The sequence below is a fragment of the Oryctolagus cuniculus genome, chromosome 13 (genome assembly GCF_964237555.1).
Source record: "Oryctolagus cuniculus chromosome 13, mOryCun1.1, whole genome shotgun sequence".
NCBI classification, from domain to species: Eukaryota; Metazoa; Chordata; class Mammalia; order Lagomorpha; family Leporidae; genus Oryctolagus; species Oryctolagus cuniculus.
Genome location: NC_091444.1, coordinates 52,893,083 through 52,919,483, shown reverse-complemented (window position 1 = coordinate 52,919,483; position 26,401 = coordinate 52,893,083). Strand labels below are relative to the sequence as shown.

The window sequence follows — 26,401 nt, the reverse complement described above, 5'->3', positions numbered from 1 at the left end:
AATTTGTAAGTTAAACTTTACCATAGATGTGAATGTGAAGGAAAAAGCATAGCATGAAGACCATGACTGAACTGATGCTGAAGCTAAGAGCTAGGAATTCAATCAGGGTCTCCCACTTGGATAGCAGGGACCTAGCTACTTGAGCTATCACCTGTTGCCTCCAGGATGCACATCAGTAAGAAGTTGGAATTGCTCTAACCCAGTTCTCTGAGCTGACATGTGACATCTTAACAAGTGTCTTAAATTGTTAGACCAAAGACCTGCTCCAGCACCATATATTTTAGAACTGGATGATGGGCCTGGCTTCAGACAAGGGTCTCGTGGCCATTGACAGGATTGGTGTGTGTACTGTATGCTAGCACCCAGGAGGTAGTAGATGTCATTGTACTCTGCCCTGGGCTCAGCAGTTCTGTTTCAAAGAACAACAACCACATGTGTGCACGTGAACTACCCAAGGCTGACTCAGTGCCCTCTGGTGTTCTCCATTGCTCTCTCAAGAACATGGGCCAACAGGGCCATGCTCACAGAAGACACACGTGAGACTGTGACTCAGGAACAATACTCATTTTTGACCTGCTGGTAGTGAAAGGCCACTGTCATGGCCAATGGTCTCACAGACGTCATTCTACTTGGAATATCACAGGCACAACCCTGTTTGGATCAAATCTCCCAGGGAGAGAATCCTAAGAGAGGAAGGGTAGATTTCCTTCTAATAAACCATATGTACTTAAGCAATTAACTAGCAAAATTCAGCATCACCTTCATAACATTATTGTTATTTGGCCACCATGTTTAGGGTGTGGCAGTGATTAGAGAGGGAAGATGCTTAGTGGGAAGCTGAGTAGTGGATGGGGGCCTTTGATGTCATTCGTTTACCCAACAAATGTGTGTTGGGCATTTACTGTGCAGTAAGGGCCACATCTCTTGAAACCAGAATGTGCGTAGTTCAAGGGAAAGCAGCTAGAGCCACATGCATGGGAACAAGGTCAGCTGGGAAGGGAATCTGGGCAGCGAATGGCTCTGCCCCTGACCAGGTGAAGAGAGGCCTCTCAGGGGAGGGATGTTGGAGAGGAGGGGCTGAGTCAGCTGGCAAGGCTGTTGCAGGGATGCAAGTGGGAGACCATGAGGGTCCCCCTCCACAGCAGTGGCCCTTAGAAGACATTGAAAACACAGTGAGGAGGGAGAGGAGCACAGCTTGTGGCAGCACCCAGGCCGTTACTCACAAAGCCTGTTTCAGACACGTAGGGGGTGAGAAATCTGTTACAAACACCCCCAGAGCTATAACCAACCACCCTAGAATTTAGCAGCCTAAAAACACAGTCACTGATTTGCTCCTGATTTCAGTTGGGCTTGTTTGTAAACTTGGGTCCTCAGCTGAGATCAGCTTCCCCTGCACTTGGTTTCTTTTCTTCAAGGATGACAACAGCGTGGAGAAAGGGGGAGAGGGAAGCTGCAAAGCCCTGAGCTCAGGACTCACAGCATCACTGTACAATTATACCCAGACAGCCTCCATCTACAAAGTCAGCCAACCACAGATCTGGTACTATGTAGTTAGTCCTATGATGGGTGCATCTGTGCTGAACATGTGCAGACTGCCTTTCCTTGTCTTTATTCTGTGAACAACAGTGTAGCAACTACTTACACAGCATTCACATGGTATTAGATATTATAAGAAATCTAGAGATGATTTAAAGAAAATGGGGAGATATACATAGGTTGTATGCAAATATTAGAACATTCTATGCAAGAGAATTGAGCACCTCAGATTTTGGTGTCCACAGATGCTGTCGTTTGAATATGATTTGTCGCTCAGAGATTCATGTGTTGGAAGCTTGCTTCTTGCTCTGGTAATGCAAGAGGTGGTGGTGCCTTGAGGAGGAGGGGCCTTTGGGAAGGTGATTAGGTGCAAGCCTGAGAAGGAATTAATGCAGTTCTCCTGGGACTCCCATTAGTTATCATAAGAGTGGGTAACGATGAGATCACCCCATACTCTTGACTTCTTCTGCACATGGCTGCTTCCCTGCCTACTTCTTTATCACTCAGATGTCTCTCCTACCACATCCCTTTATTTACTTATTTCACTTTTTCTTCTGGGTGTCAAAAAAGTTTTCATGAAGATGAATCCTCAGCATTGCTATACTTGGAGCTCCTCTAACCTTTCTTGGAGATTAAGGTCAATTACAAGTATAAGCTTTCAGATAAAGGAAATATTGTCTACACAATGGAATATTACTCAGCCAAAAAAAAAAAGGAATGAAATTCTGACATATGCAACAAAATGGATGGAATAAGAGATCATTATGCTAAGTGAAATAAGGCAGACCCAAAAAGAGAAATATCATGTTTCCTCTTATTTGTGGAAGTTAATAAAAGAGTAAAGAGTATAAAAATTGTGTGGATGTCCTATCATTTGATATATAGTTATAAATACTGCTTCCATGAGTCATACTGTGCATGACAATATACCCTTCTTTCCCCACATTATCATTACCATTATCATGAATCTCTCACTTCGTGATATTAATATCTGTTTTTGAGAAAAATAGTATATGTGTGCATATATAATGTCTAGACAGGAAGTGGCAAAATTTTTAAAATTGTGAAATTTTAAAGCGAAAAGTTTAAACAATAAACTTATTTTTTCAAAGCATAGGCTAGTCCTCTCCAAGTAGTACATGAATAACAGAAGTGGCGAGAGTAAGTTATCAGCACGTGAGCGTATTTATCAGTGATGCAGCATGAGAGTGCTTCAAAAAGTTCATGGAAAATGGAATAAAATTTTGTTTCAAAATATTTTTTAAAATCTCTGGCATAATACACATTTCTCATGAACTTTTTGAAACTCTCTATGTGTATGGGTTTCAAATTTTTTTACACCAAAATAAACCTATCTTTTAATCCCATTTTCCAAACTTCTTGAGGTACTCTCATACTAATTGGCCAAAATCAGGTTTAGTTTCCATCCAATATTTGAAAGAGCTTTTGTAAAAGAAGGCTATACAAATGATTTCTCGGGTGTTAATACTTTCTAGTTGTGTTTTTTTGGTTTTGTTTTTTTTTTTTTTTTTTTTTTTTTTTTTTGACAGGCAGAGTGGACAGTGAGAGAGAGAGAGAGACAGAGAGAAAGGTCTTCCTTTGCCGTTGGTTCACCCTCCAATGGCCACCGCGGCCAGTGCGCTGTGGCCAGCGCACCGCGCTGAACCAATGGTAGGAGCCAGGTACTTATCCTGGTCTCCCATGGGGTGCAGGGCCCACGCACTTGGGCCATCCTCCACTGCACTCCCTGGCCACAGCAGAGAGTCGGCCTGGAAGAGGGGCAACCAGGACAGAATCCGGCGCCCCGACCGGGACTAGAACTCGGTGTGCCGGCGCCGCAAGGCGGAGGATTAGCCTAGTGAGCCACGGCGCCAGCCTCTCGGGTGTTAATAAAGGATACAAGATTCCATTTAGACAGAAAGAATAAGTTCAAGAGCCTTACTGTATAACATGATGACTATACTCATTAACATAATAGTTTGCTATATTCTGGAAAATCACCAAGAGATTAGATTTTAAGTGCTTCTGATTTTAAGTGACAAGTATGTGAGGTTAATACATGCTAATTAGCTCAATTTTGCCACTCTCCAATGTGTCCATATTTTAAAACAACATGCTATACACAACATTTATCAGTTAAAGAGCATTTCAATTTTTGAAACATAGCTAATACCAAAACAAATCTAGCATCAACAATGTCCATTTTTCTACCAACAGCTATATCCCCTTGAGACCAGCATCCTGGTTGCTTATTCCTTTTGGATCCTGTAATGAACAGGGCCTACTTCACTAGTTCATTTCAGCATGAGTCCCACCACTCAGTGAGCAGTCTAGCCCCATGGGGTGAGGCCTTGGACAGCCCCAGTGGCTGGGTACCCAGGTGCCAGCTGGGCACTTGGGTCAGTTCCCATTGCTCCAGCCTCACTTGCCTCCTCAGCCCTCTCACCCTGCATGAGCTTGCTGTACAAGTCTTTCAGCAGGCAGAAAACCTACTGGCCAGTGGGAGTCTTCTGGTTCCCTAACAATAATTTCTCAAATGAATTAACAAATTGGTGTTCAGCCTTTCAGTGTCAGTCTTTGAACTTAGTGGATGTGAGTCTGTCTTTAAGAGACAAGTGGGAAAATTAAATTTCCAAGTTTGTGGGCTGTAGGCCAGACCCACCGAAGTTGCCAAGGTGTGGGGGGCCACCGTGTGGGGTCTCTGGGAAACATTAGGCAATCTCTCCTCTGGTGACAATGCCTCAGCAAGGACAGATGCCTGGGGGTTGTTTACATTTTTCTGCTTGCTATGATCCCTGTTTACCCTTGCATGCTTTCCCATCCACACTGCAGATTCCCCAAAGGCAGCAATTATTCCTTATAGAGCTTGTAAATCACACAATGCTGAATGCAAAATGGGTTTAACTTCTCACTGATGGGCCATTACTTCTCATCGAGACCATATTTTGTCTTTCTAGTTGTCTTAACTCAAGAAATAAAATGTTCCCATGGCCTAGCAAACACAGTTAAGAACAAACAGGAGCTGTGTTACTGAACTGACCAGCACTGATGGAGCATTGCTGGTGTGTATGGAGCAAGGCTGGGCTCTGTAAACTGGCAGGAAATAGAAAAGGTGAAGGAGTAGGATATTGACGATCAGCTGATTTGTAGGGGTTGGGCTTATAAGGCAGTGCACACTGCACAGTCCCATAGAATTCAGGCAGAATTATCACACAGGCGAGGGTAACACCTGAAGAAAGACCTCACGCTTTATTTTCTTTTTCTCTGAGTTTGGAGAAAACTATATGTATATTTGCAGTCTAAAGAGTTAAATAGCTCAGCCAGCGCCATGGCTCATTTGGCTAATCCTCCTCCGCCTGCAGCACCAGCACCCCAGGTTCTAGTCCCGGTTGGGGCGCTGGGTACCAGTCCCAGTTGCTCCTCTTCCAGTCCAGCTCTCTGTTGTGGCCCGGGAGGGTAGCGGAGGATGGCCCAAATGCTTGGGTCCCTGCACCCACATGGGAGACCGGGAGGAAGTACCCTGCTCCTGACTTCGGATCGGCGCAGCACTGGCCATAGCGGCCATTAGGGGAGTGAACCAATGGAAGGAAGACCTTTCTCTCTGTCTCTCTCTCTGTCTATAACTCTCTCTCTCTCTTTCTTTCTCTCTCTCTCTCTCACTGTCTAACTCTGCCTGGCAAAAAATTTTTAAAAAAATAGTTAAATAGCTCATATTATTGACAACAAATTAAATAACAGGGCTATTTCAGACGTGGTTGATGCTCTCAACAGTCAGTTTTTTTGTGTCAGGAAGTAGAGATGTCATTGTTTTTGTCAGTTGCAGGGTATTCCATTCTGTGTGTGTGTATGTGTGTTTTTGTGTGTTGTGGGGGGTGGTCCTTCATTGCAAAACACAATACTAACTCCTGTTCAGCAGTTCTGCTTGCCTTTCCTTTAACGCTTACCATGCTGTCCCCATGTAGGGATATGACGTAGTTAGAGACCCACACAGACAGGTTTCTGTGGCTTTGGCTCAAGGTTATGACCAAGTGTGGCTCTGGCAGCAATAGCCCTGACTTTTCAGCAGCCTGTGTGGTCATCTGGTGTGCACTACAGTGGCTACTTCAGGTGGCCACAGGACAAGAAGTGTAGACTCGCATGTGTACAGGCCCTTCCAGCTGAGGCAGGCAACCTCCACACTCAGTGACTGACAGGCTTACAGTTTGGGGCCCTTCTTCTTCTTTTTCATATTTATTTATTATTATTTTTCAAAGTCAGAGACATGCAGAGAGAGAGAGAGAGAGAGAGAGAGAGAGAGTGAATGAAATCTTCTATCCACTAGTTCACACCCCAAATGCCCACAACAACCTGGACCAGGCCTGGACCAGGCCAGTCCCAAGCCAGGAATCAGAAACTCCATCTGGGTTCTCATGTGGGTGACAGGGACTCAACTACTTAAGCCATCACCTGCCACCTCCCAGGATATGCATTAGCAGGAAGCTGGACTGTGAAGTAGAACAGGAATCAAGCCCAGGTTCTCTGATAAGGGATACAGGTGTCCCAAGCAGCACCTTAAAACAGCTGTACTATAACACTCACCCCTTTATTTTCCCTCTTATCCTCCCATTTTTCTTTCTTCCATTTCCACATGATTTGGGTTTTATTTTCTATTTTGGCGTTGTTGCCAGCAGGCTTTGTCAGTTCTTACTTGAGTTCTGAGGACCATGGGCCAACTGTGGAGGGTTTTGCTTCTGCCTCTGTTGCCTTTCTGGTGGAGAGAGGCTAATCCAGCCTCTGTTATTACTAATTTTGAAATATTCCTACAGCTGATGTCTGGGTGATCAAAACACAAAGGTAGACAAAAGATTTTATTTTAATCTGTCTTCAATAAACACATTATTAATATCCTTCTTTCAGACCTTCAAACTGGCATAGCTTAACAAAGATGAGCAATTTTCGGATGTGACTTACATTTCCTTTTCATTGCAATCCTCACAAGCAAATTTGAAGAGATCAGATGAAATGTTCAGCAGATTTTTCTAGCTACTTTATGCTGAAACATGTAATATTTTCAGCTTGGGTTACAGCTCTAGTGAAATAATTACCTCCAACTGGCAAGGTTAATGGACACCTTGGGAGCTGTTCATTTAATTCTAAGATTTCAGCTGCTAATACTGAGGATAGAAGGAAATTATGATAAAAAGGATATGGTTTGTAAATTAAAGTACAGACTATTTTTTTAGCATGATTAAATGTGCTCTGCCCCTACCCCCATCTCCAAATCATTAAACTCATCTTGTACTTGAGAGACAAGTGATGTTCAAAGAAGCTATATGTTGCATGTTGTTATCCTTGATGTTGAAAGAAAAGAAAGGTTCTAGAGACTGCTGCTCTGGAGTTGGCCATAGCAGATACTGACCTGTCTGTGAAGGCCTGATTAGAGCCTAGGAGAAGCATGTGCGTCTCAGACACCACCAGACTCTGACTTAACAGACCCTGCCTTACAGACTGGAGGTGGCCATCTTATTTCAATCCTTCCTGTCTGATAGCAGGATGAAAGAACAGTTTGCTCCCTAGTTTTCTAGTTTTAAATTTTTATTTCTTGGGGCCAATGTCATGGCATCACCGGTTAAGCTGCCACCTGTGACTCTGGCATACCTATGAGTGCCAATTCAAGTCTGTTTCCAATCCAGCTGCCTGCTAATGCATGGGAAAGCAGCAAAAGATGGCCCAAGTACTTGGGCCTCTACCACTCACATAGGAAACCTGGATGATGAAGCTCCTGGCTCCTAGATTCTGCCTGGCCCCCAGCCCTGACCATTACAGCCACTTGGGGAGTGAACCAGTGGATAGAAGATTGATCTCTCCCCACCCCTATCTATGTAACTCTGCCTTTCAAATAAATAAATATTTAAATAAGCAACATTTTATTTCTTTATTCCATTTAAAAAATTTATTGGAAAGGCAGAAAGACAAATAGCTAGAGATCTTCCATCTGTTGGTTCATTCCACAAATGCCCACAATAGGTAGGACTTAGCTAGGCCTAATTCAGGAGCCCAAAACTCAATCTTGCACCTTGCGGCGCCGGCACACCGGGTTCTAGTCCCGGTTGGGGCGCCGGATTCTGTCCCGGTTGCCCCTCTTCCAGGCCAGCTCTCTGCTATGGCCAGGGAGTGCAGTGGAGGATGGCCCAGGTGCTTGGGCCCTGCACCCCATGGGAGACCAGGAAAAGCACCTGGATCCTGGCTCCTGCCATCGGATCAGCGCGGTGCGCCGGCTGCAGCGGCGGCCATTGGAGGGTGAACCAATGGCAAAGGAAGACCTTTCTCTCTCTGTCTCTCTCTCTCACTGTCTACTCTGCCTGTCAAAAATTAAAAAAAAAAAAAAAAAAAAACCTCAATCTTGGTCTCCCATGTAGGTAGCAAGGACCCAAGTACTTGAGCCATTGACTTTCTGCCTCTCAGGATCCACATTAGTAGAAAGCTAGAATCAAAAATGGAGCAGGGACTTGAACCCAGGGACTCCAATATGGGATACAGGCAGCCTAAGCAACATCTTAACCACATGCACCAAACACCTATCCAAGAAGAGTGATTTTGATAATCTCTCACAGATTTAGTATTTGCTCTTTCTTAGCTTACAGAACTCTCCAGAGGATACCTCTCATGGCCTTGCCAAAGCCAAAGGCATGGCAGATGCCAGACCTGGGGCCAGAATGTATGACATTGGGTCCTGATTGGCCACTTACTGTCCGTGAAGTTTCAGGGAAAACACCTGAAATTCTGAGTCTCAAATTATTCATTCTTAAAATGACAAAAGTAAATGTTGTTTTAAAGGATCAAGTGAGGTAATAGAAATGCAATTAGACAATTTCAAGTCATCTTATAAATGTCAGACTTGTATAATCACTGCTAATGAAATCTCCTTTGGCAACAATTCAAAGGCTACCTTTAATTTTTGCCTTTAATCCAAGATCTTCCTGGCGTGGAAGGCCAATTTTACTGAGAACAGAAAATTAAGTTAACTGAATTAGTCATGTAACGCAAAGTCTAACACCACCCAGGCAGCACCAATCACACTCATTTCTTCTGGCTATTTTAGCCTTAAAATAGCTTAGTAATGTCAATCAGGGTTAGAGTAAGGAGCGTTAACACTAAAAATGTTTGTGTAGCTGCATTTGGAAAATTTATTTAAAGTTTTCATTCACAAACAGAGTACCGGACAACCACGTGTGGCATGGAGGAAGAAAAGACTCTCATGTCAAGAGGCAGAGGCTCAGGAATTTGATGAACCAGCTATGCTTTACCTCTCTTTAGTTCTTTCTCCTGGGGAGTTTTATCTTCCTCTTGCCCATTTGATTTCTTGGTAGGAAGACATTGTTTTGGCTGAATGGGTTGTGGGTTGGTTACAGTTTTACAATTCTCAAATCTGGAGCTGAGGGTGATCTATTGTCTGACAAAGAGAAGGCTTATTACTAGCCACAGGAGCAAAGCACAGGGAAAAGCAAACACACTCTTGAAACTGCGTCTTCTGAAAAATCACAGCTAGGTCTCTGCATCGCATGACCCCTGAAAGCTCTAGATACTCCTTGAAGAAAATCTGGGCTTTAGTAAGAAACAAGGGGGTGTCCTGGGAACATTAGGAGACCATAAAACCTCTGTTCCACCTGACCTTCTCTCACAGCCCTGAACACATCCAAGACCCCAAGATTCCAGAGGGGAGATAGGCAAAGAGCCAGTATCTCCGAACTTGGATGTGAGGGCTAACCATCTCAGACATCATCCTCCACCGTGTTTACAATTGAAGATGACGGCAATAAACAGGAACCTCTTATTCACGTGGATGTGGATTAACTTCCCAGGTTCTGCATGATGCCATTGAGAAGGGTAAAAGGGTAATTGATCTTAAAGACTACATCTATTCCAGCTCTGAAATCTTAGTGGAGACTTCAAACATTAGGATGGCGCCACAATATCCAAAACTACAAAATGTTAAAAAATTCTTAACCTGCTATTAACGTACAAAAGAAATTACCAGAATTAAAAATGCATTCATTGACCCTTTCACTGGATTTTTTTGCCCTTTATAGAGAGATGCTTAAAAAGCACTCAGGAAAGGCAGATGGTTATGATGTGGTGTGTCAGGTGCTTTGACAAAGGTACAAATATGGTGCCATTGGTCATCAAGGGAGAGAGGAGGTGGGTGTGGGGAACTATGAGAGATTTCCTGGAGGAAGGCGTCTTGCTCATGTACTAAAACAGACCTCAAAACGCCCATCTGTGACAAGACAAGGAGCTTGCATCAGAACACACATCCAGGGAGTCATGGTAAGGAAGACAATGAACTGAATTCGATGGTGTGCTTGTTGTTTAGTTAACTTCTGTTCTGACACTGTGCCTCATCTTGTCGTAAACCAGGGAGAAATGGTCCCCTGGAAACTTGTCTGTGGACCATACTTTGAGCCCTCTACTTTATAAAGGATTACAAAGAGTTATTAGGGAATGACTGAGAGGCAAGAGAGTACCTCCACCTTAGAAGGGCTGCTCAGTAGTTCAGTAGAACCCAGAGGGGAAGCTGCTAGGGAGTTCAGCAGGGGAGAAGCCTATTTTAAGTTAGGAAAGCGACTGTAGAAAAAAATCCAATCCTGCCTCCAACCCCAGCTCATACCAGCCAGCATCCGCTCCCCACAAAGCAGGCAACAGAAGTCTGAGAAAAAGGAAGGTTTTTTTTTTTTTTCCTTTAGCCTCTGAGACCAAAAGGCCCATTTTATCTAGACATCTGTTTAAAAGAAACACAGGAAACCTTGAATTTAAGGAGAGAAACAAGCTAAGATGGGTCCAACAGTGACATCTACAGGTTTTGGTTTGAAAAACAGGTCCTGGATGTGTGTTTAGCCTGCTGGCTCAGATGCCAACATCTCACCTAGGAGTGCTTGGGTTTGATTCCTGGTTCCAGCTTCCTGCTAACTCAGACCCCAGGAGGCAATGCTGATGGCGCAGGCTATCTTCATGTGGATTCCATTTCTTGCTCCCTGCTCTAGACTAAGCCAGTCCTAATTGTTGAGGGCAATTAAGGGGAATGAACAAGCAGGTGAGATCTCTAAGTCTCTCTGGCTGTCAAATGAATAAAATATAAAGGGAAAAAAATTCCATTCCTATGGGCTGTGTGTTGCATGATCACATTGGTAGGAAAGGTATAGCTACTTTGCAAAGAGCAGAGAGAGAAGACCTTAGATCATTAGAAGTGGTTAGAGTTGCCTTTGTCCACAGTTCTTATCTGTGACCAGACATCAAGTAACTCCTGAGTGAACGTAAGAGTAGTGGGGAATCCCTGTGGGGACGGCCACACACCTCCTTCTCTGTTGCTGGGAATGCCACCTTGACGAATCTTTTTTTTTTCCAGTTAAACACAGCCTGTCTGATAATTATCCTTTAAAATCCAAACACCCCTGGAAAAAGGTTAAGCTAAATTTGATTAAGCTTTAAATCACCAAACAACTAAGTTCAATCAATTTATTAGCTGTTTTCTGCTGGGAACAGAGAGATTGGACCCACAAGAGTTCACAGGCTCACTGAGACCAAGATAGAAAGTTAGAAAATAAAAGCACACACAACACAAATTTCATGGACGCCACCTGGTCCCCACAGCCAACCTTAGCATTTCTCCTTGGGTCACACCCCTGAGAAACACTGTTTCCTTCTGCTCTGGGAACAACCTGCACTTTCGTGGGATTCATGGAACAGTTCTTCTCCCAACCTGGGAATTATAGCTCAGGGAGCCATTTTCCAAGAATACTCAGCATTAAGTGGGTTTCCCAGGAAACCTTTCTCAGGTCCAAAATTCTAAGAAATAGGACACCAGGGGCCAGCGCTGTGGCATATCGGGTAAAGCTGCCACCCACAGTGCCAGCATCCCATATGGCCACCAGTTCGAGTTCTGACTGCTCCACTTCCTATCCAGCTCTCTGCTGTGGCCTGGGAAAGCAGTAGAAGATGGCTCAGGTCTTTGGGCCCCTGCACCCACATGGGAGACCTGGAAAAAGCTCCTGACTCCTGGCTTTGGACCGGCACAGCTCCGGCCGTTGCGGCCAATTGAGGAGTGAACCACCGGTTAGAAGACTTCTCTCTCTCTCTCTGCCTCTCCTTCTCTCTCTGTATAACTTTGACTTTCCAATAAATAAATAAATCTTAAAAAAAAATAAAGAGAGAGAGAGAGAGAACACCAAATCACTTCCCTTTTTTCCTCCCTTCTCTGGATGCCTACTCAGAAGGCAAGTGCAGCAGGGCTTTGTGAAGTTCTTGGGGCCTCTTGGCATCTGTCTGCCTCCCAGATTGGGTAGTTCCTACATAGGCTTGGCACATGATAGAATACAGACGTTTAAAGAAGGTGTTGACTGTAGTGAAATGGGCTGCCCTTAAAATGCAGCCCTGCTTCCCATCTTGGAGGGCGCATGGGGCAAGTGTGGAATTCCACAAGGTAATGGCACCTTCTCACCCCTTACAGGAAGAAGTACTCCTGGATAACCAGATGTCACACACTGAGTTCTCGGAGAGAATTAGAACACGAGTAAGGTCAGTAGAGGACAGGATAGAACAAAGGTTGTGCTTCGTCCTGTCAGTAAAAGAGATAAATGGGAGAGTTTGTGGAGGGAAGAGAAGAGGAAAGTGCAAGTGTCCTTGAACCACCTGCTGTGGGTTCAATGCCAGGCTGAGTTTCCAGGGGAAGCCAGTTTCTAAATCCCCTTGCTTGCCAGAAAATCACAAACAAATTAGTTCCTGCTGAATGGAACCTGGCTTTGCTGAGAAAACATGTTCCTAGAAATTTCTATGCCCATGGAATATTTTGGAACTAAGTTTACAATAATTTATCCTCAGTAAATGCCATACACTGTGCTGAATGCCTCATTCATGTACAAATTATTATGATTATTATTTTAAAAGATTTATTTATTTATTTGAAAGGCAGAGTTACAGAGAGGCAGAGGCAGAGAGAAAGAGAAGTCTTCCATATATTGGTTCACTACCCAGATGGCCAAACAGCCAAAGTTGTACTGATCTGAAGTCAGGAGACAGGAGCTTCTCCCTGGTCTCCCATGAGGGCACAGGGGCCCAAGAAGTTGGGCCATCCTCTACTGCTTTCCCAGGCTATAGCAGAGAGCTGGATCAGAAGTGGAGCAGCTGGGACTCCAACAGGTGCCCATACAGAATGTGGGCACTGTAGGCACTGGCTTTTCCCGCTATACCACAGTGCCGTCCCCCATGATTATCATTAACATACCGATTTTACAAATTAGAAAACCGAATCTTTGAAAAATTTAAAGGTTGCCGAAGATAAACTAGGAAGTAATACAACTGGAATTTAGATTCCAGTCTAAATTTTTTAAAGATATTTTTAAAAGATTTATGTGTTTAAAAGACAGCTATAGAGAAAGGGGGAGGGGGAGAGATCTTCCATCTACTGGTTCACTTCCCAAACGGCTACAAATGGCTGGGATTAGGATGGGCCAAAGCCAGGAGCCTGGCACTCTACCCAGGTCTCCCATGTGGGTAGCAAGGGACCCAAGTACTTGGGCCATCTGTTACTTTCCCAGGCACATTAGCAGGGAGCTGGATCAGAAGCGGAGCAGGGCTGGTGCCATGGCTCACTTGGTTAATCCTCTGCCTGCAGTGCCAGCATCCCATATGGGTGCTGGGTTCTAGTCCCAGCTGCTCCTCTTCCAGTCCAGCTCTCTGCTGTGGCCCGGGAGGGCAGTGGAGGTTGGGCCCCTGAACCCGCATGGGAGACCAGGAAGAAGACCTGGCTCCTAGCTTTGGATCAGCACAGCGCTGGCCATAGCGGCCATTTGGGGAGTGAACCAACGGAAGGAAGACCTTTCTGTCTTTCTCTCTCACTGTCTATAACTCTACCTGTCAAAAAAAAAAAAAAGTGGATCAGCTAATACTCAAACAAGTGCACATATTGGATTCTGGCTTAACATGCTGAACCAAACAGCAGCCCCTGGACTCCAGCCTTTATGACTCCATAAGCCACATTATTGAATTACTTTGCTCTGAGTCCAACAGGCTAATTTCAGAAATGTGTTCTCTGCCTTTGGAGTTAACTCTCCAGGGCTGTGAGTTCTAAGCATGGGAGCATCATTTCCCCACTTGCTCCTAAATGAGATTTTTGGCTCTTAAACACTTTATACACCTGTCTCCTGTGTTAAGCACAGGTTCTGGGGTCCCACGGGTAGCCAGTTTCTCCTGGGCATGGGGCTTAAGCATCTCTTGTTGTTAAACACTAGCTTTGAGTTCATGTTAATATCTTAAAAGTGTGAGGAATTCATGAAGTTCAAGGTATGTTGATCACAGAGCTATATTCTTCTCCCACCTCCTCCCCAAAAACATTTTTAAAATGTAGAAGTAATAGCTTTTCTTTTAGTTTTTAGAAATCATCATCTATATAGATAAGTGAAAGGCTTAATACTTTCCTTCTTCTTGACATAAATTGTTATTGGAGCCACCTAGTATATAATGCAAAGAGCTCCAAGTTAGGGACACAATACCTGAAGTTTGTTCTTATTTGGCAACCAAATACATTTGAACACATGGCCAGCTGCTTAATGCTCAAGAAAATCCCTTTTCTTTCTTTCTTTTAAAAGTTTTATTTATTATTATTATTTTTGAAAATTTTTTTATCTTAAGGCTGTCTGATTTTAATTTTATTTATTTATTTATTTATTTTTGACAGCCAGAGTGGACAGTGAGAGAGAGAGAGACAGAGAGAAAGGTCTTCTTGTGCCGTTGGTTCACCCTCCAATGGCCGCCGCAGCTGGCACTCTGCGCTGATCCGATGGCAGGAGCCAGGTGCTTCTCCTGGTCTCCCATGCAGGTGCAGGGCCCAAGCACTTGGGCCATCCTCCACTGCACTCCCGGGCCATAGCAGAGAGCTGGCCTGGAAGAGGGGCAACCGGGACAGAATCCGGCACCCCGACCGGGACTAGAACCTGGTGTGCCAGTGCAGCAAGGCAGAGGATTAGCCTAGTGAGCCGCGGCGCCGGCCTATTTATTATTTTGATAGAGCGAGAGAGAGAGAGAGAGAGAGAGAGAGAAACAGAGAAAGATCTTCCATCTGTCGGTTCACTCCCCAAAAATGCTCACAACCTCTGAAGCTGGGCCAGTCTGAAGCCAGGATCTAGGAATTCAATCTTTAGCCTCTCTCACTTAGGTGGCAGGAACTCAGGTTCTGGGGCTGTCATCTGTTGCCTCCAAGAATGCATATTAGAAAGAAGCCAGAATTGGTTGCAGTGCCAGAATTTGAACTCAGGCACTCCAGTATGGGATAAAGACATTCCAAGTGGCACCTTAACCACTATACCACTTATCCTCCCTGTTCAATTAGAGGGATGGATTTGGTGATCTTTCAGAGTCTTCTCAACTCTACCATTTCATTATCTCAAACATTAAATATCAACAATCATTTTAAAGACTGATGAGTATTTCCTTGTATTAGGAGATAATGTCCTATCTGCTTGATTATAGCAACAGTTCCTGCAAGAGTGCTATATGTTTAAAGAAGTTTTATTTTTAATTATTTTTTTTCTACTTGGACACTTCATTTTGCATTTCAAAGCTGATAAAAGAAAAGCGTAGTGAGAAGCTAATGTGTTCTAGGCACTGTGTTAGGCACATATCAGATGTATCTTCATCTCAAAGGTAAAAAGTGGAAGAGATTGCCTCTAATATTCATTTACTTCAGAAATGTTTCCTGGGGTCTTCTGACATACACCAACATATTGGCATTGTTTTATGGGCTAGATTCACAACAGTAAATGAAAGACAAAGTTACGATATCCTGTAATTACCAATTTATTCTGCAATTAGAGTGCCTACCACATGCAAAGCATCATAATAGTTGTTAGGGGTACCAGAGTGAATAAATCTCTGACCCATTGAGTCTACAGCTTCGTAGACTAAAACAATGAATGCACAGCATTTACGGCATAAAAGTGCTCTGGAAGTACCAAAGGGATGTATAGCAGAGGGAAACATAGCTTCACCTTCTCTGGTCAAGGCGTGAATTAATTAAGCTGGTTCGTGAATGTTACAAATTTTAAGTAATCTCTTTGCTTATTTACTCACATACTAGACTTCTATCATGGACTTGGCTACTAGCAACACAAATTTAGGTAAGTCATATCTATAGCAACTCCACCTATATATCTTCATGTTTTTTCATCTTCTAATGCAAATAATTCTTTTGTTGTTGTCAATACCATTCAACACTCTTTGTGAGAGAGCATTGGTAAACTCAATTGTTTAAACCCCATTCTTTGAGATATGGGATTCCAAAACAGCCTTGGGTTGTCACTAATACAGCATCTTATGAGGTGAAGAAGACAGCATCATCTTTCTTGATTTAAACCTATTGGAAAGTGACCCCTTTTACATTGTCTTACATCTTTACAAGATTCTGGAACCATACACAGTAAAGCCAGATGGTGGATATGCCTGGAAGCTTTCCAAGCTTTCTTTGGTCTAGATTTAAGCAATTAATAATAAAAAATAAAGTCTCATTCAGTTTTGAGATTTAGTATTAGAGCATTTTGGAAAGTAATAACATTCTCAGTATCCAAAATTCTTTAATTTGCAAGTGAAAACATGTAAAAAGGTTTGGTGTAGAAGATTCAAATAGATTCCAAAAATATAGCACTAAATTACATTTATTTTATTAGTTTTGATGGAAAATTATAAATTTTAATTCATATTAAAATGCCTAGTTATGAGAATTTTGCATTTAGGAGGACAAGAGTTTGTTCAGTCATCCCAGTTAGTTGAGGTTGTGTGCTGTTTTACATTCATTAAGCAAATATTTAGTAAGTCTCTACTAAGAAACAGGTAATCAAGCCCTAGCTATAATGATTGATGCGATTTGAGAACAGAGTAAAGGCATTTCAGAAAAGTGAACCATTAAGCTGAATCTTGAGGGATGTGTAGGAGTTTGCCAGGAGGACAAAATATACATTGACAATGGATGAGGAAGGAAATGGAGATGGGTTGGAGGAAAGTAGGATAGGAAGTCCAGGTGGCAATGAGAGCCTGCACAATCCTAGCCACAACATGACACTGCGGTCAGTATGACCTGATCAAGTTTGACTCCCCAGCTCATGCAGAGATTTAATCCCCAAAGTCATAAATTGATAAACTGACAATGGCACAGACTTGATCCAATTATGGTATATGAAGGGTTGGGTTGGATTAGACTGCTAGAGTAGAGTCCCATGACTGAATCATGACGGACTTCTCAGGAGAGACGACATGGACAGAAATGAGGAGCATGTCCCCGTCTCTCTTTTTCCTAGTTTACCATGTGCTCCCTCCTATGCACGCATTCTACCATCCACCACCCTCTTTGGATGCCAGACCTGGAGCTACTTGATCTTGGACTGAGAACCTCCAAAAGTACAAGCCAAAACAATTCTTATTCCTTTATATTTATTTTCTCTCAGTTTTTTGTTACAGTGATGAAAAGCTGACTAACACACAGATAAACTGAGCCACAAATCAGAGTATAAAGGATTGGAAAGCAGGATAAGTGACAGCTCAAAATACCAGCCACTGGAGCTCCACAAAGGAGCCCCACACAGGCTAAGGGAATGTTTGTCAAACTAACTGATGGGAGCCACTGATGAATTTTAAATCAAAGTGATACAAGGTCAAATCACATTTTAGGTAGGTTCATTGTATTACCAGTAACACTGTTATTACTATTTCATCATTATATATGAGGGTACCTCAAAAGGTTCATGTGAAAAGATGTAAGGAAAGATAAGCTTAGAGGTGGGCATTTGGTGCAGTGGTTAAGATGTCACCTGGGATGCTTGCATCCCATGTTGGACTGCCTGGGTTTGAGTGTCAGCTCCACTTCCAATTCCGATTTCCTGCTAATAATGTACACACTGGGAAGAAACAGGTGATGGCCCAAGTACTTGGGTCTCTGCCACTCACATAGGAGACTCCAGTTGAGATCTGGACTCTTGATTTTGTCCTGGGCCAGTTTTTAACTGTTGCAGGTATTTGGGGGAGTGAACCTGCAGATTGAAGATTTTTCTCTCCCTCTTCTCTCTCTCTCTCTCTCTACCTTTCAAATAAATAAAAATAACTAAATAAAATTTTAAAATAGTAATACATTTGAAAAAAAGTAAAGCCATTTTGGGACACAAAAACACGTAACTTTTCATAATGTACTTTTTCTATGACCTTTCTGAAGGCCCCTTGTGCAAACCAATTCTCTAGGACCTGCTCTATCTTCAAGTTGATTAGCTTCCCCTAGGCAATAAACTTCTCTGACTCCTACCACCTGTAAGTTACAATGGTCTTGTGCTTTCCAGTCTAGTGGTTAATGCCTTAAGCTAACGCAAGACAAAAAAGTGAATATCACTATTCAAAATAACTCTGAGGCTTATTGTGTTTGTAAGGCCACTCACTTGATTTTTTTCTATTTATGAATTGTGGTTTCTGGGTGTGAATTAAAAAACTGTGAAAGCATGTCTTCCGGATTCAAAGGTGATTATACATTTAATAATGAGGGACTCTACCCTAAACCACCTCTCAGACTTGACTGTATCATATGGTTCTGGAAAGCAGAGTCAATTCTTTAAGTGTATAACTTGAGCCGGAAGAACTCCTTGCAGATGGAACTATTATTCCAGACTGACAAGAGAAATTGTTTAATTTTATCTCTTAGATTTAGTATCCAGATATTAAAACATAGGCTAGGCCATGTCCAATGACTACATTTGCTTAGTGTTTTCCAAATAAGTAGATCTTGGCAACTAATAAATGCTTCACCTATCAGAGGAAAAGACAATGACAGATTTTAAGCTATTGAATGAAAGGTTTCACAGATCCTCTAGAGAGATTTATTCTTGGTGCTGGTGAGTCAGGGCCATTCTCATTCCTCAAACAGCCAGCACAGGCCCAGAAGATAAAATGTGCTTGTTGAGTGAGCACAGATCATCAGACAACAGACTGGTATCATTTAGATTCCGACAGTCCTTTGCTTATGGTGAAAGAAGCATCCTACAATTAGACAACTAAAGAAAGCAAATACTGGGACTTGAAACAGTGAAATATGATCATACCTTAATTTTCAGCAAAAATGTGGGTTTTGGTACAATATGGAATGTGAGAAAATCCCTACCTCAAAATATTACTAGACAATGAAATTCTGTATGGACAAGGCACACACTGAAGATCTGCATTGTTTAGCAGCAAACTAACAACAGCACAAACTCTCCCTGGTCTTTCCCTTCCTCAGCACCCTCTTGGTCAATGGCACTACCCTTGCAATTTCCTCTGAGGGGAGACCTCTTCACTTGGCTCTTTCTTTTTCATCTTCTATTACAGGAACATCATTTTATGACTGCAGTATTGTGGATCTTATGCAATTCAAAGTTTCTCCTTAAAGAACACTTTGGCTTTTTAAAACGAAAATTAAGAGCAAGACAAGCTTTCTAATATTTTATTTTGACAAATATTTTTGAGAAACATTCCCCAAAAGAAGGCAATTTGAGGCCAGTACTCTATTGGCTCTTTGTATTCAACTCCTAGGTTGACAGAGGTAGTACCTTTACTATCACAGTGATAAAAATCAAATTTCTGTTACTCTGTCTTTCAAATAAATAAGTTTTAAAAATATGCTCCATATTTTCTTCTCCTTCTATCAGAGTGCTTTAATTGGAATAAGCCTTGGTTCTGAAAATATTTTGTGAATATTATCCCTTCACTTGAGCTAAATGGAAAATCCATACAGTATGACAAATCCAAACTTGGCCATTTCTTTGGGTGCACTCTCTTCCCTTAGGTGTCATCTTTGCATACAATTATTTTTCCCAGCACCACACAGTTTCTTCAAAGACAACAAAGACACAACAGGACGCACTAACATTATGGGTATTAGTCTGATAAAAGCCCAGAGCTTGTTCTTCCATAAATGACAGCAGCTAATGAGGCTCTGGCAAGAGATTTTTGGTGGTGATGTTTTTAGGAAATGCTCAGAAACTGCCTTCTACATTAACTTACTAGCACAAAGAAAATCAAAAGAAGGCTTTCATATGTCAGAACAAAGGTCATGGTAATTTTCAGCTGATTAGATTTTTAAATTTAAAGAAAAATAATCCCTTTTGTCTATGACCTTCACCTACATGATTAAGACAATTTCAAAAAGCCTTCCACTAAGAAAGGAATCTAACTTCATTTGTGCATTATTAATCATCATTAGAGAACTTTTCTATTATTATTCTTTTATTCAGGCAATTGTTTTGAACTACTTGAGTTCATATACTTGAACAACAAAGAGAATTGATAGAAAGTTGGGCAATTTTTTGGCTCAGAAGTAAGGGACAGGAAAGATAAGAAAAAATACTATTTGTGTAATCTGAGAAAATAAAAAAAAGAGAGAAAGTTAAGTCAGATCCTGCCTGTTGGCAAACAGTTCTCTTCCCAGTCTTCTCTGTTCCCCTCTGCTCAGCATGGGCACTGAGTGCCTGGGAACTGCATTCCACAGACTTCTGGAACAGTGAAGATTGGAATATGGTATTGCCAATGAGACAGACTCACACAAGACTTAGGAATCAGAAGAGAGGTAGAATCCTTTCCTGTATGCCCATCAGAGGCCCTCCTCCCCACATCCACTCCAGCAAAGAATTCATTTAAACAAATGAATTAAATGCTTATTGGTTCTAATCACGGGCTCGTCATTGATCTTCACTTTATCAGCCCACATCACTCAGTCTTTCCCACTTTGATTCTTGCTAGTTCCCAGAAAGTTCTGCTGCCAGGATTAGACTTTCCTCTTAGGATGTGTGTCATGGCTCCATACATCTGTGTTTCTTTGGAATATGCTAGTTAGATATGGCAGCTGTCTGAGTAGTCCACACAGAAGAGCTAGGAAAACTTCTTTGTTTATTTCTATGCACAGGGTTGCAGGATTTCAGAATTGAAAAGAATCTTAGCATATGTCTTAAGGCACATACTTACACTGGATGTGAGAAAATTGAACCTCAGGGTGGCAAATTGACTCTTTGAGAACTGTTTCCAGGTTGCTAAAATTATGTATGATAACATACACAGGACTTGTAAAAGCTCTCACCTTATTCCAAAAATAGAATGTTCCTGAATAGAAGACTTAACCAAAGACTGAAAGAGTTGTTTTTCCCAACACCAAGCCCACTCTTCCCAGCACCAAGCCCACTCTTCCCAACATCATTTAGCCTCCTAATACATCTTACCTCTGGGTTGACGCAGCTTTGGGAGGGAGGTTTTCCATACTATTGGGATATTTGCAGCTGTCATCTCAGGACTGAAAGACAGAATGTCAGCTGGCTACCGAGGCTTTACATGCCCAAGTCAGACTTTGCTGGGTCTTCCTCCAAATGAATCTTCAAGAATCCATTGGTTGACAGTACTCCTGCAGAGTTTCAGCCATGTTGATATCACATTCCTAAAAATGCAGACAACCTAAACACCTAACAATGGTAATGATATAAAAACAGATTTTATTACATTAGTATGATGGAAAAGACTTGTTGACATGAAAACAGTTGTTGCAAAATAATATTTACTGGCATGGAAAAATACCCATCCATCAAATGTTAAAAATAAAACAGTGGGGGCCGATGTTGTGGCTTAGTGGGTAAAGCCATCGAATGCAGAGCCTGTATCCCATATGGGTGCCAGTTCGAGTCCTGGCTGCTCCACTTCTTATCCAGCTCTTTGCTATGGCCTGGGAAAACAGTAGTTGTCCCAAGTGCTTGGGCCCCTGTACCTGCAGGGGAGACTCAGAGGAGGCTCCTGGCTCCTGGCTTCGGACTGGATCAGCTCTGCTCCAGCCATTGCGGCCATCTGGGGAGTGAACCAGCAGATAAAAGACCTTTCTTTCAGAGCTGGCACTGTGGCATAGTGGGTAAAACTGCCACCTGCAGTGCCGGCATCCCATATGGGCACTGGTTCAAGTCTCAGCTGCTTCACTTCCAATCCAGCTCTCTGCTATGGCCTGGGAAAGCAGTACAAGATGGCCCAAGTCCTTGGGACCCTGCACCCAAGTGGGAGACCTGGAAAAAGCTCATAGCTTTTGGCTTTGTATCAGCACAGCTCTGGCCATTGCAGCCGATTGGGTAGTGAACCAATGGATGGAAGACTCTCTCTCTCTGTTTCTCCTTCTCTCTCTGAGTAACTCTGACTTTCAAATAAATAATAAATCTTTTTTAAAAAAAAAAAAAAAAGACCTTTCTTTCTCTCCATCTCTGCCTCTGTAACTCTATTTTTTAAATAAATAAATCTTTCTAAAAAAATAAAAGAATGATCAAAGAATATGTCACATGATGCCCAATTTAGGTTTAAGTAAATATACACAATGTTTGAAAAAGTCAAGGGAGTATGAATCAAACTGCTAACAGTGAATTTGAGCATTGTGAATACAGGTGTCTTTGCTGCACTTTCCTGAACTTTTCAACTTTCATACAATGAAACTTTTGTAATTTTTAAAAGGACATTTTATTAGCAGTTTCAGCATGAAAGGCCCCAAAGGAGGACTGAAAAGGGGCACAAAGCTTTGCAATCAAGAGCCATTGATTTCCCCTGGGCTACAGTTTCTTTGGCACTAGGAGAGGCCAGATTTGTAAGGGATCCAAAAGCCAGCAATTAAGTGGGGCTGTGGCTGCAGAACACTAATACATGTGATTTTTTTTTTCTTATTAGCTTTCACATTTTCACTTAAAAGAAGCCCTTTATAGATTCTCCTTGGCATGTCTGAATTTCTAGCATCACTCCTGTCACACTTTGGGGCCATTAAGTAAAATAAGGGTTGCTTGATGACAAGTACTTCAATATGATGTCAGTCTGGTAACTGAGACAGCTACTAGGTGACTAGTGGGGTTGTAGTGTCTTCAGAATGGTGATGGCAAACAAATAGAAGCTTCACATTCCAGGTGGACCAGAGCAGAACAGCATGAGATTCCATCATGCTACTCAGAAAGCACGGACTTGCGTACAGATGAATTTATCTGGAATTTTCCATTTAATATTTGTGGGCCATTGTTTACTGTGGGTAACTGACACTGAGGAAAATGAAACCACGGATAAGAGGAGACTACTGAATAAGCTTGTACGCAACTACCCAATGAAATTTATTACAAAGACTTGGCTTGTGAGACAATGGAGGCTGTCAAGTCTCAGGATCTATAGGGTGAGCTGGCGGAGCTGATGGTGTAGCTCCAGTCTCGAGACCTCCTGGCATGAGTCCCAGGTGGAGGTGTGGTTTCAGTCTGTGTCCAAAGGAAGGCAAGGAACAAAACAGTCCTCCAGCTTGAAGCCCGCCAGGCAAGAAGAGCTCCCTCTTCCTCAGCATTTTTGTTCTGTTCAGATCCTGGGCATTAGGGAGGGCCACCTGCTTTGCTAAGTCTACTGACTGCAGTGCTAATATCACCCAGAAGCCCTTCACAGACATATGCAAAAGAATGTTCAGTCCAATATCTGGGCACCCCTTGGCACAGCCATGTTGATAACAAAATTAGTTATCACAGACCTGATAAAGAAACTGAATACTGTAAGAAAAATCTCATTGATAGCATCAAATCCTGGAGAAAGAACAAAATCACAAGAGTAAGAATTGTAGGGGTTGTGTTTATAAAAAAGGAGAGTCACTCAGAGAGAGATGCATGGTGCAGAGGGAAGAAGCTATCGCACACTGAAGAAAAATAAAGATGTTTTCACATTTCAAAATAAGAAATGTTAGTATTTTTAGAAATGGAAACCCATTCAACTCAATTCATTTAAATGAAAAATAAATGTATTTTTGACCACTCATTTGTAATTAGCTACCAAAATTAACTGTCAAATTTCTAAATTTTATATGGTATCGGAAAATCTTAAAGAAAAATAAACAGGGTCCTCGGCGAGCGGCTGGTTGCGCGTATCCGCCGCTGGCTCCGTCTATCCGGCTTCCCTAGGGGAGGTGAGTCCGGCCGCGGCCGCACCGGCTGCAGAGGAGAAAGTGGCCGCAGGGTCGGAAGCCGGGTCAGGGGAGAGGGGGAGAGACGGAGCAGCCTTGAGCCCTGAGGTGGCCGTCACCAGGGGACCCACCCGCTCTCCCCCACAACCCTCCTCAGCTGAAGCAGCCGGCGGCGGGGGCAGGAGTCAGCTCGCTTCCCTCCGTCTCCCGCCCGCCTTCCCGGGGCTCCTGTTCTCTGGCCCCGGGACCCTCGCCTCCCCCCAGGGCGGTTCCCTCTGTCGAGGCGTCCAGAGTGCTGCTCACTATTCTTTCGTCCCGCCCTGCACCGCCTTACCTTCCTTTTTACCCCGTTCTCTCTCTCCTCTCCGTCCTGCCTGTCTTCCCGCCTCACTGGGCCCCTGCAGCCTCCTCCCTCGGCTCTTTCTGCCGAGCAAACTTTGCTGCCCCCGCCCCCACCGGGGCCAGGCGGCCAGGAGTTGGGGGAGATGTAGAGTTGGGGAGTTCGAAGTGGGGGGAAGCTGCCTTCCCTGAATATTTCCCCCATCTGTCTAACTTAGGGTGGTTGGAATTTTTACCAGTTGTGTTTTTGAGGAGGTGGTAGGTGTTTGGAAAAGGATGTGGGAATGGAAGGCGTAGATGAGCCAACCTTAGGAGATTCCAAGGGTGCTCTGTTACCTGATCCTTTTCGTGTGTGGAGTTCTAGAGGTTTGGAGGCTTGGCCTTTATTCCCACGTTCAAAGTTGGAACCTCTCCCAATTTAAGAGTGGAGTTTTAGTACCCACTGGTGGCAGGAATTCTGGGGGGAAGGGGTGCTTTTCACCTTTTTCTTTTTTTTTCTTTCCTTTGTTTAGCTTTTATTGGGGAGCAACCCACACCCTTCCACTCACACTCACCCCAAAAGCGAAACACTAAGATCTTCTAACTTGTCTGGATTGACTGATGAAGACATAAAGCCAGTTCCACTCTATGTTTTCTGAGGTGAAGTGAGTGGTTTTTCTTCATTTTTAAATGGCCAAATGACAGCTTGACCCAGTTTGCTTTCCAATCAAAGGGCATTTTTTTAATGTCTCTTTGTGGCACAAGAGCCAATGCAAAAATGATGGCAGCTTACAATGGTGGTACATCTGCAGCAGCAGGTCACCAGCACCACCATCACCACCACCTTCCACACCTTCACCACCACCACCACCCTCAACCCCACCTTCATCAGGGGTCGGCTGCTGCTGTCCACCCTGCATGGCAGCAAAGGCCACAGCTAAAGCCATGTTAAACCCTGGGCAGCAACAGCCGTATTTCCCATCACTGGCACCGGGACAGCCTCCTGGACCAGCCGCAGCAGCCCCAGCTCAGGCACAGGCTGCTGCAGCCTGCCACTGTGAAGGCACACCTTCATCAGCACTCACATCACCCACAACAGCAGCTGGACATTGAGCCGGATAGACCGACTGGATGTGGAGCCTTTGGCGTTGTTTGGTCAGTAACAGATCCAAGAGATGGAAAGAGAGTAGCACTCAAAAAGATGCCCAACGTCTTCCAGAATCTGGTCTCTTGCAAAAGAGTCTTCCGGGAATTGAGGATGTTGTGTATTTTTTTAAAGATGTTATTAATTTATTTGAGAGGTAGAGTTACAGACAGTGAAAGGGAGAGAGACAGATAGAAAGGACTTCTGTCCGCTGGTTCACTCCCCAGATGGCCACAACAGCTGGATCTGAAGCCAGGAGCCAGGAGCCAGGAGCTTCTTCCAGATCTCCCACATGGGTACAGGGGCCCAAGGACTTGGGTCATCTTCTACTGCTTTCCCAGACAGTAGCAGAGAGCTGGATGGGAAAAGGAGCAGCCAGGACTGGCGTCCATATGGGATGCTGGCGCCGCAGGTGGAGGATTAACCTACTGCGCCACAGCGCTGGCCCCTATGTTGTGTTTTTTTAAACATGATAATGTACTCTCTGCCCTTGACATACTCCAACTTCCACACATTGACTATTTTGAAGAAATATATGTTGTCACAGAATTGATGCAGAGTGACCTACATAAAATTATTGTGTCTCCTCAACCACTGAGCTCAGATCATGTCAAAGTTTTTCTTTATCAGATTTTGAGAGGTTTGAAATATCTCCATTCAGCTGGCATTTTGCGTCGAGACATTAAGCCAGGGAATCTGCTTGTGAACAGCAACTGTATTCTAAAGAATTGTGATTTTGGATTGGCCAGAGTTGAAGAATTAGATGAATCCCGTCATATGACTCGGGAAGTTGTTACTCAGTATTATCAGGCTCCAGAAATCCTGATGGGCAGCCATCATTACGGCAATGATATTGACATCTGGTCTGTCGGATGTATCTTTGCAGAACTACTAGGACGAAGAATATTGTTTCAGGCACAGAGACCCATTCAGCAGTAGGATTTGATCACAGATCTATCGGGTACACCATCACTGGAAGCAATGAGGACGGCTTGTGAAGGCGCTAAGGCACACATACTCATCTTTCAAAATAAAACACCCAAGCTAGCAAATGTGAAAATGGATTTACTGAATTTCAAAAGCTGAGAAATATTGGGATATAGCTAACTATGGACATGGCTGGATTTAAAGCTCAAATAATGCAACTGGGACTCTGCTATGTCCATACCTTGGCTCTGGCTCCCGTGTTTGGCTTCCACCTGAATTCTTACATAATAGTAGCAGATGACAGTTGTTCCAATCCCTATACCAAGTCAAATTTCAAGTCAAACAGGGTAAAAAGAAGTGTCTGTTGATTGAGCCCCAAATTAGGTCACATGGCCATCCCCAAAACTAACATGGCAGCAGATATCAGCCTGGATAGAATCATATAGGGAGAAGTACAGGAAAGGGTACAGTTACACAAGGTAGGTAAATGAAAGACAGGAAATAAA

At 43.3% G+C, this 26,401-nt stretch overlaps 1 long non-coding RNA gene and 1 pseudogene across 1 annotated transcript in view; one reads left to right on the top strand and one right to left on the bottom strand.

Moving 5' to 3' along the window:
* LOC127483487 (uncharacterized) overlaps window positions 1-23,933 on the bottom strand; it is a 30,420-nt gene extending 6,487 nt beyond the window's left edge. The window contains exons 1-2 of the long non-coding RNA XR_007909792.2: window positions 23,841-23,933; window positions 20,787-21,023 (exon numbers count right to left, since the gene is read on the bottom strand). This is a non-coding gene — a long non-coding RNA (uncharacterized lncRNA). The remainder of the gene's footprint in view (window positions 1-20,786; window positions 21,024-23,840) is intronic.
* A 636-nt stretch (window positions 23,934-24,569) lies between these two features.
* Window positions 24,570-26,054, top strand: LOC100355066 (serine/threonine-protein kinase NLK-like; annotated as a pseudogene).
* The last annotated feature ends 347 nt before the right edge of the window (window positions 26,055-26,401 follow it).